The 13,890-nt window shown below is 32.4% G+C and overlaps 1 protein-coding gene across 4 annotated transcripts in view; it reads right to left on the bottom strand.

Moving 5' to 3' along the window:
• Positions 1–13,890, bottom strand: part of LOC141456979 (uncharacterized) — a 300,169-nt gene that overhangs the window by 166,585 nt on the left and 119,694 nt on the right. The window contains exon 1 of one of the 4 annotated variants that reach the window (XM_074133422.1): positions 2,058–2,078. The exons of the other annotated variants lie outside the window; for them this stretch is intronic. The gene's annotated coding sequence lies outside the window, so the exon portion shown is untranslated. Of the gene's footprint in view, positions 1–2,057; positions 2,079–13,890 lie in introns of those variants that run through there. 4 annotated transcript variants of the gene reach the window in all.

Genomic DNA, 13,890 nt, shown 5'->3' with positions numbered 1-13,890 from the left:
GCAAGCAATATTTGTGATATTTTTGTATAATACTGTATGATAAAAGCTTACAGGAAACAGAAACATAAAATACAAAAAAAAAAAAAATTCAACAAAATGGAAAAGCTTATATTCACAGAAAAAAAGAAGAACAGTTTAGGATTAGAAGCAGAACAAACGGAAGAAGGGATGAAAATAAAAAGATCTAAAACACGAATTCAGGGACAAAGGAAGTGCTTTACAGAACTGGATAGAGGGATTCTGTGAATGAGATAGATTCCTCACATAGTGTGACATAATGTGTAAGTCTTGTTGAACCCTCCAAATGTTAGCGTAGACATGTGGAATTGTTCTAAAATGATTAGAAACTTTTTACAGCTGCAATCAGGCAGAATTATAGTGGTAAATGTGTTCTACAATTGTCCACATTTTCGCAGAGATTACACCAATAGGACAGGAGATACAGCAGTTAGAAATATAAAGGAAACGTAAAGTACACAAATTTTATCATCTTGTACCACCTTCAAAAATACAGCTAGAAAGCTGCAATTAGGCACAATTGTAGAGGTAAACGAGTACTATAAATGTCTTCAATTCCGCAGATTATACCAATAGGACAGGAGATACAGCAGTTAGAAATGTGAAGCAAATGTAAGGCTCCTAAACTTAATCACCTTATATCTCGTATATTAACACAGCTAAAAAGCTGCAATTATGCACAATTGTAGAGGTAAATGAGTACTATAAATGTCTATATTTCTGTAGAGATTACAACAATAGGACAAGAGATACAGCAGTTAGAAATATGAAGGAAATGTAAAACTCCTAAACTTAATCACCTTATATCTCGTATATTAACACAGCTAAAAAGCTGCAATTATGCACAATTGTAGAGGTAAATGAGTACTATAAATGTCTATATTTCTGTAGAGATTACAACAATAGGACAAGAGATTCAGCAGTTAGAAATATGAAGGAAATGTAAAACTCCTAAACTTAATCACCTTATATCTCGTATATTAACACAGCTAAAAAGTTGCAATTATGCACAATTGTAGAGGTAAATGAGTACTATAAATGTCTATATTTCAGTAGAGATTACAACAATAGGACAAGAGATACAGCAGTTAGAAATATGAAGGAAATGTAAAACTCCTAAATTTAATCACCTTATATCTCGTATATTAACACAGCTAAAAAGCTGCAATTATGCACAATTGAAGAGATATATGAGTACTTAAATGTCTAAATTTACGTACAGATTATAAAATAATAACTTCAATAATTTTATGGATAATGGTTATAGATACAGATTGAGAAAGTTATGAACATGTCGTCAAATGTACAAACGTTAATAATGGCAATAAATTATTCATTTTGTCTGTAAGGACTGTTATAGCCTTAGGTGACATTTTATATTTATAAATTATCTATGCATAATACTATAACTTCAGAAAGTATAATTTAAAATGGTAACCTTTTTAAAATAGATGATATTTATAAGGCAGTAACCATGAATCTATTACTTTATATCAATTTAATGAGCTACGTTTTAATTTTACATTTATTCAACTCAGAATGAACGTCAAAATTTGTCTTGAAAGTTTTTGGCGCACATACCTTTGGTTTAAAACAAGATCATGTAATTCTATTTCAGACCTGGTCCATCTTGTGGCACACTAAGATTGAATTTGTGGCCAATCGATTCTCTAGATGACATGAGGGAATTGGTGGGCCATTGTTTTCCTTAGAAAGACTTGGAAAATATGGCCGCTTTATGGGCAGGACATATATCCTCCGTTGACTGAATGGAGTTGAAGCTTTTTAGGGAATTGTCCTCCCGAAAGCTGACCCAGAGAACCTGAGTGGTGACTAAGCGTTAGAGCAGGATATGTCCTGTAGAAAGGGATTACCACAATCTGCAGGATTCTTAGGATTTCCCTCGAACCTGAGCGGTTACTAAGATTAAAGGGGGTTATATCCTCAACAGAAACAATTCTAATGTTTTTTTTTAAAAACCTATTTTGTAAATAATATTAAAAATCAAAAGGAAAAGTAATAATTAATAAATAACTCACATATTTGCTTCAGAATTGACAGTAAGTGTTCATTTACCTCCTGAAACACAATAAAAAATAATTAATATTTTTACGTTCATCCGTTTCTAAAAAGTAATCAAACAAAGGAATAAGTTCATCTTGTAAATGTTTGTTCACTCTCGCTATATTAGAGAAACGTTGTTACCAGACTTAAAGATGGTAACAATACAGGCAACAAATAATTACTCTTAAAGGAGAAGAAAATAACAGATAGTTTTGAATAAGTTACTTACTTTAGAATATAGTTCACAAAGAAAAAAATGTTATATAATCCACAAATAAAAGCAGACCCACGCTTCTAAAGAAAGTTTACTTTGTTAGCTAGAAAAAGTTTGATAAGATGTCCTTAAAGTTTGGAGGAATTTCTTGTTAAGGATATATATTATAACTTTCCACAATAATATTAACAGTTTTTGTTTAAACCAGGAAGTCTAGAACTTATATTTTTTAATTTAAGCTTTTGATAAAAATGAATCTCAAAAAATAGCGAATAACAGCGAGCTTTTTAATAGTTTTCTTTTTTAAATATTACGTATGGTTGATTCAGTCCAGTTCATTGAGTCGAGAATGTGAGTTCCATGGAGCAATTTTAGAAGGTGCTTTATTTTTAGACTATTTTTCATTTATTTATTTATTTTTTAAATGATTCAAATAAAGTAATGCTTATTTTTTCAGTCGGGCTTCAAGTCCAACTACTAAACTAGGTGTTGTAATTCTGGAGACTGAAGTAGGTTTTTTTATTGTTCACAAAAAATAAAAAATAATTGGTTCGTGAGGCTTGAAAATGTGGCACGTTAAAGATAAGTGGAAAACAACAACTAATGATATTAAAACTGTCCGGTAGGACATTAAAACTGTCCGGTAGGACAGTTGTATAAGGGTTGATCGTCAAAAAGTGCACGAAAAAGCGTAACGTTAAAAAACACCCAACTTTGACAATTTTTTTCTCTTTTTCTATAAAAGATAAAATTCCCAAATTTTATTTAAAATATAGAGCAAACCCTCCTTTATAACTGAAATTTTTTTGCAACCACCCAGACCTAATAGATTTCGAGAAAAAAGTTGCCGAAAATGAGCAAAAACGGCATTTTCAGAAATTGTTGTTGTTCTTCTTCTTGTTGTTGTTGTTGTTGTTGTTGTTGTTGTTACCTTTTTTGTAAACTACGTAGCGCCTAAACGCGTGAACCGATTTTCATGAATGAGGTGTCATTCGATTTGGAATTTTATGTAGATGTGCCTTTTGGGGGTCTCGACGCTGTACACCGAATGGGAGAGGAGTTAGCCCCCTTTATGTAAGGCCCCCTTCAAAATTATTATTACTAATTACTCTGTAAATCTTAGCCCGATTTTGATAAAATTTGGTAGGATGATGGGGTTAGGGCTCCCCTATGTAACATTAAAGCGACGATCTGCTCTTACACTAGTTAAGGGGAAGTATAGCAATCGTTTCAAATTATCGACACGTGAACTGATTTTCATGAATGAAGTGTCATTCGAATCGAAATTTTGTACAGATTTGCACTTTAAAAGTCTCGTCGCTATGCCTCATATGGAGGGGAGTTTGCCCCACCCAAGTAAGGCCGTTTCTAAAACTATTATTACCAATATTTCTATAACGCTTTGTCCGATTTTGATAAAATTTAGCACGAAGAAGTGATTAAAGCTCCTCTACATGGCTGTGAAGTGCCATCATGCTCTTACACCTACTAAGAGGAAGTACTGCAATCGTTAAAATTATCAATGGGTGAACCTATTTACATTAATGAATTGTCGTTCGATTCAAAATCTTTGCCTCTTTGCCTTTTAGGGAGAAGTACTGTAATCGCCCTTTTATTTTTCTTACTCCTCTTAAAAGGAAGGTCTGAAATCGCAGTTTAAATTTGCTTTTTACGTACAAATATCTTCCTATTTTATATAAAAAGGCTTTCTCAAAAAAATTGTTATTGAGGATGGTTTGGGGACCGCAACTATAATCATTCTTTAAAAAGATCTCTCCAGTGGTAGTTACGGTTCCTACTTAACACCTTATCAGGTTATAATGATAGAATTGCTTATTCCTAATTTAAAAAAACAGTAAAGCAGATATGTAACAAAAATGAAAATCTATCCAAAAGGTACAAAAATCTCCTTAACAAAAACTTACAGTTTAAAAAGTTAAGTATAAGGGTTGATTAAACGCCAAAAGGTACACAAATCAGCAAGTACCCAACATTTCATTCAAGCTTAGTTGATATAATTTAAGTAATTTTGCTGCATTAACTTTTCCTTCACATTTTTTAGAATTTATTAGATGTCACAGACCCTTATGCTGGCCATTTTCATCTACAAAATATTTGTTCAAGTAGTACTGTAGATTGACTTTAATATCTATTAATCTATAATAATCAAACTATTAATTACAGGTTAAAAAGAAAACGTTATAAAAAATAAAAAAAATTACGAGGCTACAAAATTTAAAAACTTTTTTAAAAAAAATGCTTACACCAACATACATCAGTGATTTCGATTATTTTATTTTTAATAAAAATCGTCGGTTTAAGTTCATTCTTCGATTAAAGTAATTGTTATTTTATGTAGTAGTCAAACGTTTATAATAAATAGGTAATAATTATCTGGCTCTATCGCAAATAATATAGTTTTCTTCAATCACACTCTCAATGTAGCTGTTCTTCTCACAATGTTATATATATGTTATGTAATATAAAATAAATAAGTATTGCATACTTTTAGGACAGCTAATTATTCCAGTATTTTACTATAAGTAAAATTAAATTACAATTGAGAAATGAATAATTGTTGTTGAATAATCTACTTGTTATTAACTGTGTGTTATTTGTGCTCACGAATATTTCGGTAAGACGAATTCAAGTCTGAAATATTGTTTTAAATCCTCCGTGATTCAAATTTAAACAGTAGCCGACTCTAACTTTGTCTTTTTCTACTTTAACATGCATGTATAAGATGTGACAACTTCAGATAAAGGGCATATTAAAGATAAATCCGAAGAATAATTTGGAATAGAGTTAAAATAAAGTACCTATTTAAAAACGAAGATATAATATACATTTTATCATAATTTTAACCAAATAATATTATGAACGAACTGGCCAGCATAAGGGTCTGTGACATCTAATAAATTCTAAAAAATGTGAAGGAAAAGTTAATGCAGCAAAATTACTTAAATTATATCAACTAAGCTTGAATGAAATGTTGGGTACTTGCTGATTTGTGTACCTTTTGGCGTTTAATCAACCCTTATACTTAACTTTTTAAACTGTAAGTTTTTGTTAAGTTAAGAAATGAATTAAATGATGCAAAGGAATAGAGAACCAAGAATTTTCTAAATGATACGTAAAATGTAATTATTTGGGTATGAACACACCCATATTTTTAACAAAAACAAAACACGATAGTTCTTCCTTTATGTTTCATTTTTATTGTTACTTCCGGCACTGTAAATGATGAGTTCATTAATGTGAATGGGCCACCCCAGTATTCAGACAAATTCTTTTGTCCAACGAACACTAGGATAAATATCAAAAAACAAAATTAAAAATATCTACTTTTATTGTAAGAATTTTGTATTTTAAATCCATGACTTCAATCTCATCTCACCTCCTTAGAAAAATGGGGCTATCCAACTGAACGAAACAAAATCTCAAAACATTACTTTCACTCTTCGACGCATCACTCTTCCTCCTGTCTTTTACAATCTTATTCCTTTACCAGCAGTCAACGTAGTCCGCTATCTTGGACTTTACCTTGACAGAAGACTTACATGGAACCCTCATACTCGACTTAAGGAGAACAGAACTCAACAGACGCTTCCGACAACTGAAAAGACTACTCGACAATAGATCAAATCTCACTCTGGACAACAAAAGATTTATATATTTAAGTATATTAAAGCCAGTCTGGGCTTATGGCATCGAAATGTGGGGTTCAACCAAACGCTCAAATCTGCAAAGGATCCAGTCCTTGCAATCTAAAATTCTTCGCTCTATACTAAACGCTCCTTTCTACGTCACCAATCAAACCATTCACACAGACTTGAACATTCCTTTCATGCAACACAAGTTGCTGAAAACACGATACAGAAAATTCCATCTTAACATTCAATCTCATCACAATCCACTTGTGCAACACATCTATCTTCCAAAACATTTCCAGACAACACTTCCAGACGTCTTTAAAGACAGTGGCCTCGCGATCTCCTCTCTGATGAAGAGAGTCAGTAGGATTTAGAATGTTATTGGAGTATTACCGCTGGGTAACTTCTCCACTCTGATATGTGTGAATGTTGCTTATTGTTACCCTCGTTACTTACAACGCAATGCGTTTATGGTAGCAAAATAAATTATTTAAAAAAAAAAAAATCCATGACAATTAAAGTAAGAATCTTGTGTTCTAAATTACTGAAAGATTGCAGACAACAAAAAAAAATGATTGAATACACGAGGAACTGTTTTCACTATAACCTCAACATGTGAGAGGAGCTCTCTTCACTTGTAGAATAAATAAGTATTGATTTATTGTAGTAAGCAATTTCAAATATGTAATATATAAAATCAAGTTAATTAGTGGCAAGATTTCTTTCAACACAATCCTTTTATTGCACTGAATGTTAAAGAAAACCACACCTTATTAGTTCACATTTAATTTAACTGAGATTTTAGAAAATGTAATTATGTAAGTAAATTACGGTAAGAAAAAATCTTGTATTTGTTTAAAACCAGATTTTCAATAAAACTAACTCGCTCATTTGTCGTATTAACAAATAGTTTGTTAAATAATGACTTACTGTTAGTGTAGTTTCCAACATATTGACTTGGATCACGCTGCAAATCGGTTGTGAAATGAATTCCTTGTTTTTAATCGACTGAAGGGGAGCTTGCACAACCCACAGATTTCGTGATTTACGCCCTTGGTTAATGTAACTTATCGTTTGTTTTCCTTTTAGAGTTATTTGATTAAAAAATTTATTTTTCCACACGATTTATCACTCCATAATTGTAATTGTGTTAAATCCTACTTATCTATTGTATTGAATCGATTATCATTTAGTTTCCTTTTATACTGAACTCGTTTAATATTAACTCAGTTCCTGTTATGAGCGTCCAAAGTCGACTTAAAAAGTAGACTTAAGAAGGTAATGGAATTGCTATCCAGGATGGATATTAGAGAAATGTTCCCTTCTTAGATTTTGATTAACATCAAAATTATCTGAAGTGGGTTTTTCTATACATTAAAAAAAATCATAAGTAATAAGTTGATATTTGGTATTTCGCTTAAGCATTATTAGAGGATGCCACAGAATTATGGTATTCAAAATTGATTTGGCGGTAGTATCGCTTTATTAAACTGTTAACTTTCACTCTTCTGTAGCTGAAGTTAGACCAATATTCAATATTAAATAACCTTACAGAACAGGAATGACTTAAAATTTTTGTATAATAATTAAAAGATTTAGGTAGCTGTCTTAAATTTAAATTTAAAAATGTGTAAAGTGATACTGACTTTAACAATCTAATAAATATTACATTATTCTGTGCGTAAAATTGTATTTATTTCTCTAAATTTGTAATTATATAACCAACTTTACTCAATCCAAATAACTTGGACCATATACCAGATTAATTCACGGATAAAAGTTTTGCGAATCCTCTAATTATCCTAAATTTATTTTAGTTTACAAAGTTTGAACAGGTTTTAGTGCAAACATAGAACCAGCCATCTCTGTTCCTACTATTGACCTAAAACCCTAGGTAGTTACAGTTCAAGTTCTAGGTTTAAAGCCGGACACAAACCATACTGACATTAACTAAAACAATGACTATTTAGGAGTTCTTTACTAGCCGCAAATAACATGCAAGACAGAAGAGACACAGAATTGGCAGTAATCTACTTTATTCAGCCAGACAGTCTTTGCCAAAAAGGTAACATTTTTATTTTCTTTTACTTGAACTATGATTCAGCCGGCTGTAAGTTAAAATAACTTCTCTACAAAATAGTTTGTAATTAATACAGTATTTTGTTTTTTTTATTTTCAGCATTTCGTTCCATGATTGCAAAAATTATTTCCATAAAATCTCAAGAGATATTAATCACAGCTTTCAAAATATATAATTTTTTTAATGATTGAATTGAATGATTGAAATTAATAGTATTAAGTACCTCTGAATGGACCTTCATAGGGAGTGTACTTGTGCCAATGACTTGGGCATTAACTACTCGTATTTAAGTAAACTCAGAAAACAGAAGTTATCAACGAAGCTCTGAAGTTGTTTGAGCCATAATAAGAATGTTTACTTTTTCAAACTAACAGGTTAGCACTATACTGCTTTCTGGTGGAAGTTATTTGAATTAAAATTTTATCTAAAGCTAAATTCCAAAGAATGTTTAGACTTATCTCCTATTTAATGAATATATTTAATAATAAATTTGAGAAAGTGAAATTCTAGTTGCTGTTGAATTGTTACAATTCATTTATAACATTAAAGTGAACTACCTTTTCAGATGTTCCTCCTGAAATCTAGTTACAAATACCACGGTAAGAGATCATATAAAAGTTCACCACTGATATTTTTTAAATTGTCAATTCAGGATGACTCTGAAGTACAAATTCTGGACGTATATTACACATAAGTGCAAAATTAATGAAAACGCGTTTCAGCATCTTAGCCTTAGCCTAAGTTTAGTAGAGCATCATGTGAAAGAAGGCTTAACTAAAAAGAAAGCAATCCAAATGACCACTTATAATCAGAAGTTGTTTATCTAAATGTGCTTTTAAAGGAAACCTCGCCCCTCACCACTCTGCTTTATAATATATATATTAATTTAAAACAAACACCAAACAGGCAACATTTGTTTTATAAATCTGTAATATCAGATTAGAGAAGCTTAATTTCTATATTTTATTTAATCTTTTTAAAAATCTTATAACATTTATTTATTCTAATGAGATGCATTTCCTTTTTATATTTATTTAAAACATTTCTTTTAGTTTATTCTTTGTGAGTTACACGTGTCAAGAATGAATAGCATTAACAGTAACTAAAACTGGGCATATTTTTGCCTGAATCGATTTATTGATTTTAAATAATGATTCCGGTAATAGCAACAGATTTGAATATCATTCCTACAAATCTAATTTTGTTTAAATCTCAGTTGATGGTATAATATTTCTAGTACTATAAGGAAACAATAATGTTCAAGCTGTTTACCAAAAGACAAAACCTAAGAGCGATTATAGGCGAGGAAAGTAAAGCTAAGATTAATTGATTTCCCAATCGATTCCTGATCTTGATTTGAATGTTGACATTTGGATTTATTTATAGGTTTTTATAAGGAATTTATAGAAAAAGCTATCCGCTTTCAAACAAGACAACAGATCGTACCAACAGGTAGTTGGAAATAGCCTAGAAACATAGGCATTAGTAAACTATAATTTTTACATAACGGATTCACCTATAACGGATTTATGTGAAATTGCATGAGATCACAAGTATTTTAAAAATTTTCTCGCACAAAGTTGGTGTGGGCCTCCAAAAAAAAATGTTTTGATCATACGTTTTAAAATTACCATAATTTCTTCTCGTTGGATGAACACTATAGACAAGAGATCCTTGCTTTGGAATGTTGGCAAAGATTCTAAGATTATTAACAATAAAAAACCATCAAGGACTTATGCTAATTATGAAGGTAGAAAACTGACCCAGTTTTATTGCATATGGACAAGGTAATTATTCATTAAATAATGCATTATATCGAGTAAACGCCATTTATGGTTACAAAGCTGTAAACACAATTTATAATTAATGTAAAAAGTAATTTCTTATTTACCATTTACCGTACAATTAATTGCCACATCAATGATAATTAATTACAGGTTACATATTAAATTCAATACATATTAATAAACAAATTAATTCCGAATGAATATCGATATTATTAAAGCTATAATTATTATAAAAAAGAGATAAAAAAAAAAGAAATCTAAAGACGGGTTTTCGAACAATCGATATTGATTTAACCAGTTAAGCGCGTCTGACGAGTATACACGTCAAACCAAATCTCTGTTACGGTGCGTTCGACGTGTATACTCGTTGTGAAAAATATAAAATTTGCCATTAACTATAAAAACTCGAAATTTTAATAGAATACAATAAGAATATTATTTGGTGGGATCTTTCCTTTATCTTACCAATAGAACTGCGGTGGGAGTCAGCCAAATGATAAGTGGTTGGTACATGTTTGGTCTCCGCATTAGAGATTGGGAATTACCTCACACAAATAGAAGCTCTCAACCCTTGTGCAATGCCCCGTTTTTACCATTAGATAGAAGTTCAGACCTCAGTACAAGCATGATTTCCATTTTGCACAGAATTCAAAGCTCTTTTCTTCCTTGTAAAATCTCTTGCGTTCCTAGTTAACTAGAGCAATGCGTACGTGAAATACGGTGCAAGATTTTGAAATGGACAGAATGCTCTGTGTTTCTCAAGCACCAGAAATTGCAGAAAAAGTGCTTGCAGTGATTATTACGACGTTGTAAACTTTTGGTTGTTTTGTCCTGCGTTCGACGTGTGTACCACGTCATTGTCTGATTTTATTTCCGCACAGTGCGGGAGTTTTTTTTAAAATAAATTCCACGCTTAACTGGTTTATCAATATAAGAATTTTTTTAAATAAATTGTAATTCGAAGAAGAAGCGTTATAAGTTTCTCTTTACAAATATTGCGATCGTGCAGATTTCGCATTTGTGTTTTAATCCGAAGTACCTCTTTTGAGGTTCTCTGAATCCGAAAAAATATTTTTATCGATTTATTGTCCGCGAATAAAAATGGAATAAAAAATGGGCCATCCAAATCGGACAGACAAACTCTAGGCTTACTTGAAAACTCTGATATAAAAAAGACATTTGTCGCACTTGTTCATTCGTCAATAAGAAAAGGGAAGCGAACAGCTTTTAAATATGAGAAATAGCAGCTAATTTTTCGTGTCAATTTCAATGAAGAGTTGCAAACGTCAAGTCTTCAATATAAAAGAGTATTTCCATCAAAATATTTTTATTGCTGCTTAAATAACTTGATATAAAGCAACATTTTTAACTTGATAATCTTATAAAATATAATAAGTTTGAAGTATTTTCAGATAACTCAAATGTAACATGAATTTGGAATTACTTTAACAGAAATGTCAAACTTTTTATTCTCTAAGTATAAACTAGAATTATTTAATGATATTTCACAAACATTATGTACGCGAAAAATCTGACATAAATTTTATAGGAAAATATTGTAACTGAAATTGAAATCTATCCCTTGTGACATGTTCCAATAAAACTTTATTTGATTCATTTAGATTTCAGGCCTATTACATTTAAGAAAGGTAACCAAAAGTTTAAATTATATTTAAGCAAGAAAAGTTTAACAGTTTTTCCATTAAATATAAAATCTAACTTGGTGGAATATTTAATAAAACTTGGTTTCAAAGTAATTTTAATAAGAAAAGTACCTAATTTATTGTGAAAAAGTTTGACGTATGTTACAACTCAGGCGGTGAAAATGAGTAAAATGTTTTACGCACTATTTTGTCGGACACCTCAGAAGACCGGGAAATCTGGGATCACTCTAGTACAGACCTAGAACCGTACACCACATTATTTCAATTAAACCTGCATTCTTCCCTCAAGGATAGGTTCAATTATAAAGTGATGCGATCAGGTACGTGGGTCGTTTGAAAAGTCCGTGCAAAGTCAGAGAGATAGCACTACTGGCGCGTATCGAGGTTAAGTTTAGTTAGTAGCATCTCTTGGAAGAACACACACCAAGTTTCAGCCAGATCGGTCTATTTCTTTGTGTTTGGCATTCGTTTGAATCGAGGAAGTCGAGAGATTTTCAAAAAATGGACGAAAAAGAATTTCGTGTGTTGATTAAACACTACTTTATGAAAGGCAAAACGCCTGAGGAGACTAAAGAGAAGCTTGATAAACATTATGGTGACTCTGCACCTTCGATTAGAACAGTTTATAAGTGGTTTCAAATTTTTCGGAGTGGCCATATGGGCACAAGTGACGCTGAACGTTCTGGACGCCCTGTTGAGGTTACTATTCCAGAAATCATTGATAAAATCCATGATATGGTGATGGATGACTGAAGAGTGAAGGTGCGTGAGATTGCTAGTGCTGTGGGCATCTCGAATGAACGGGTACATAATATTTTGCATCAACATTTGGACATGACAAAGCTATCCGCAAGATGGGTGCCGCGATTGCTCACGCTTGACCAAAAACGAAATCGTGTGAAGTGTTGCAAGGACGGTTTGCAGCTGTTCCAGAAGAATCCGCAGGACTTTAAGCGTCTTTTCGTCACTGTGGATGAAACATGGATACATCACTACACTCCTGAGACCAAAGAACAATCTAAACAATGGGTTACCAAGGGGGAATCTGCGCCAAAAAAGGCGAAGACCGTTCCTTCGGCCGGAAAGATTATGGCGACTGTCTTTTGGGATTCGCAAGGAATAATCCTCATCGACTATCTGGAAAAGGGTAAAACTATTACAGGTGCATATTATTCATCGTTATTGGACCGTTTGAAAACCGAGCTGCAAGAAAAACGCCCACGATTGGCCCACAAAAAAGTCCTTTTCCATCACGACAACGCACCAGCTCACACCTCAGCAGTTGTGGTCGCAAAATTAATGGAAATAGGGTTCCAACTCGTTTCACATCCCCCTATTCTCCAGACTTGGCTCCCTCGGACTACTATTTGTTCCCCAATATGAAGAAATGGCTGGCGGGAAAAAGACTTTATTCAAACGAGGAGGTGATTGCAGAAACGAATGGCTATTTTTCAGACTTGGACAAATCCTATTATTCGGAAGGGATCAACAAACTAGAGCAGCGTTGGACGAAGTGTATAAGCCTAAAAGGAGACTATGTTGAAAAATAAAAAAGGTTTACCCCCAAAAATTAAGTAGTTTTTATTTTTGCACGGACTTTTCAAACGACCCTCGTACATCAGCACCAAGTGGGTCGGCAGGCAACGCTGAGTGAAGCTAGGGCAACTAATATTGACCATAAGTCTGCCAAAAGCTTAAAATACTGCAAAACTGTCTGCCGAACCTAATGTCATAAGTTCAGTTTCATGTCAACCATTACTGTGAGATATTCAGCGGTTGGTATTGTCCACATGGTCTCTTATTTAACTCTCATCGACTCTTTCTATGATTCAACATGTTATTCTCAGTGAGAGAAAAACATTTCCTTTTTCACAAAAACTAGAGACTATCTAAACGTCTTCATATATATCTTCTGACCAAAGATCTGTAACGAGCGCTGAATCGTCTTTCATTTATCCAACAAAAATGTTTCATATAGCATTTCTGCACGCAATATCGGCCAGAGTTTCAAAGATCTGGGCTACACCCCCAAAATCGTCGGCAGCTCCAGCTGTGAATTACAAACTCCACGATCATCCCCTCGTTTTTATAAATCATGGTTAATAATCCTCAAGAGGTAGTTTGCACGCGGAAGAAATGCAATAAAGCGTCTCGGCAAGTAATTCTCACATCGAGAATTACCAAGAGAATAGCATGGAATGGTAAAGATTATGTTTTAAGTTTAATTTTAACAAAGATAATGATCCCTACGAGCAATCGTTTATTATGAAACTGGGTTTTCACCAGGTACACGAATGGAACGTTTTTCGGTAACTATCAAACAAAACCAGCTAGTTACAAGTAGATTAAAATCAAAAACAAAAAATGGATAAAAAAGCTACTACATAATTTGTAAACCTTAGATTAGAAT

Source organism: Rhodnius prolixus, unplaced genomic scaffold, assembly GCF_049639745.1.
Source record: "Rhodnius prolixus isolate KJV_2025 unplaced genomic scaffold, Rpr scaffold_10, whole genome shotgun sequence".
Classification (NCBI taxonomy): Eukaryota; Metazoa; Arthropoda; class Insecta; order Hemiptera; family Reduviidae; genus Rhodnius; species Rhodnius prolixus.
This window is presented reverse-complemented; position numbering and strand designations above follow the sequence as displayed.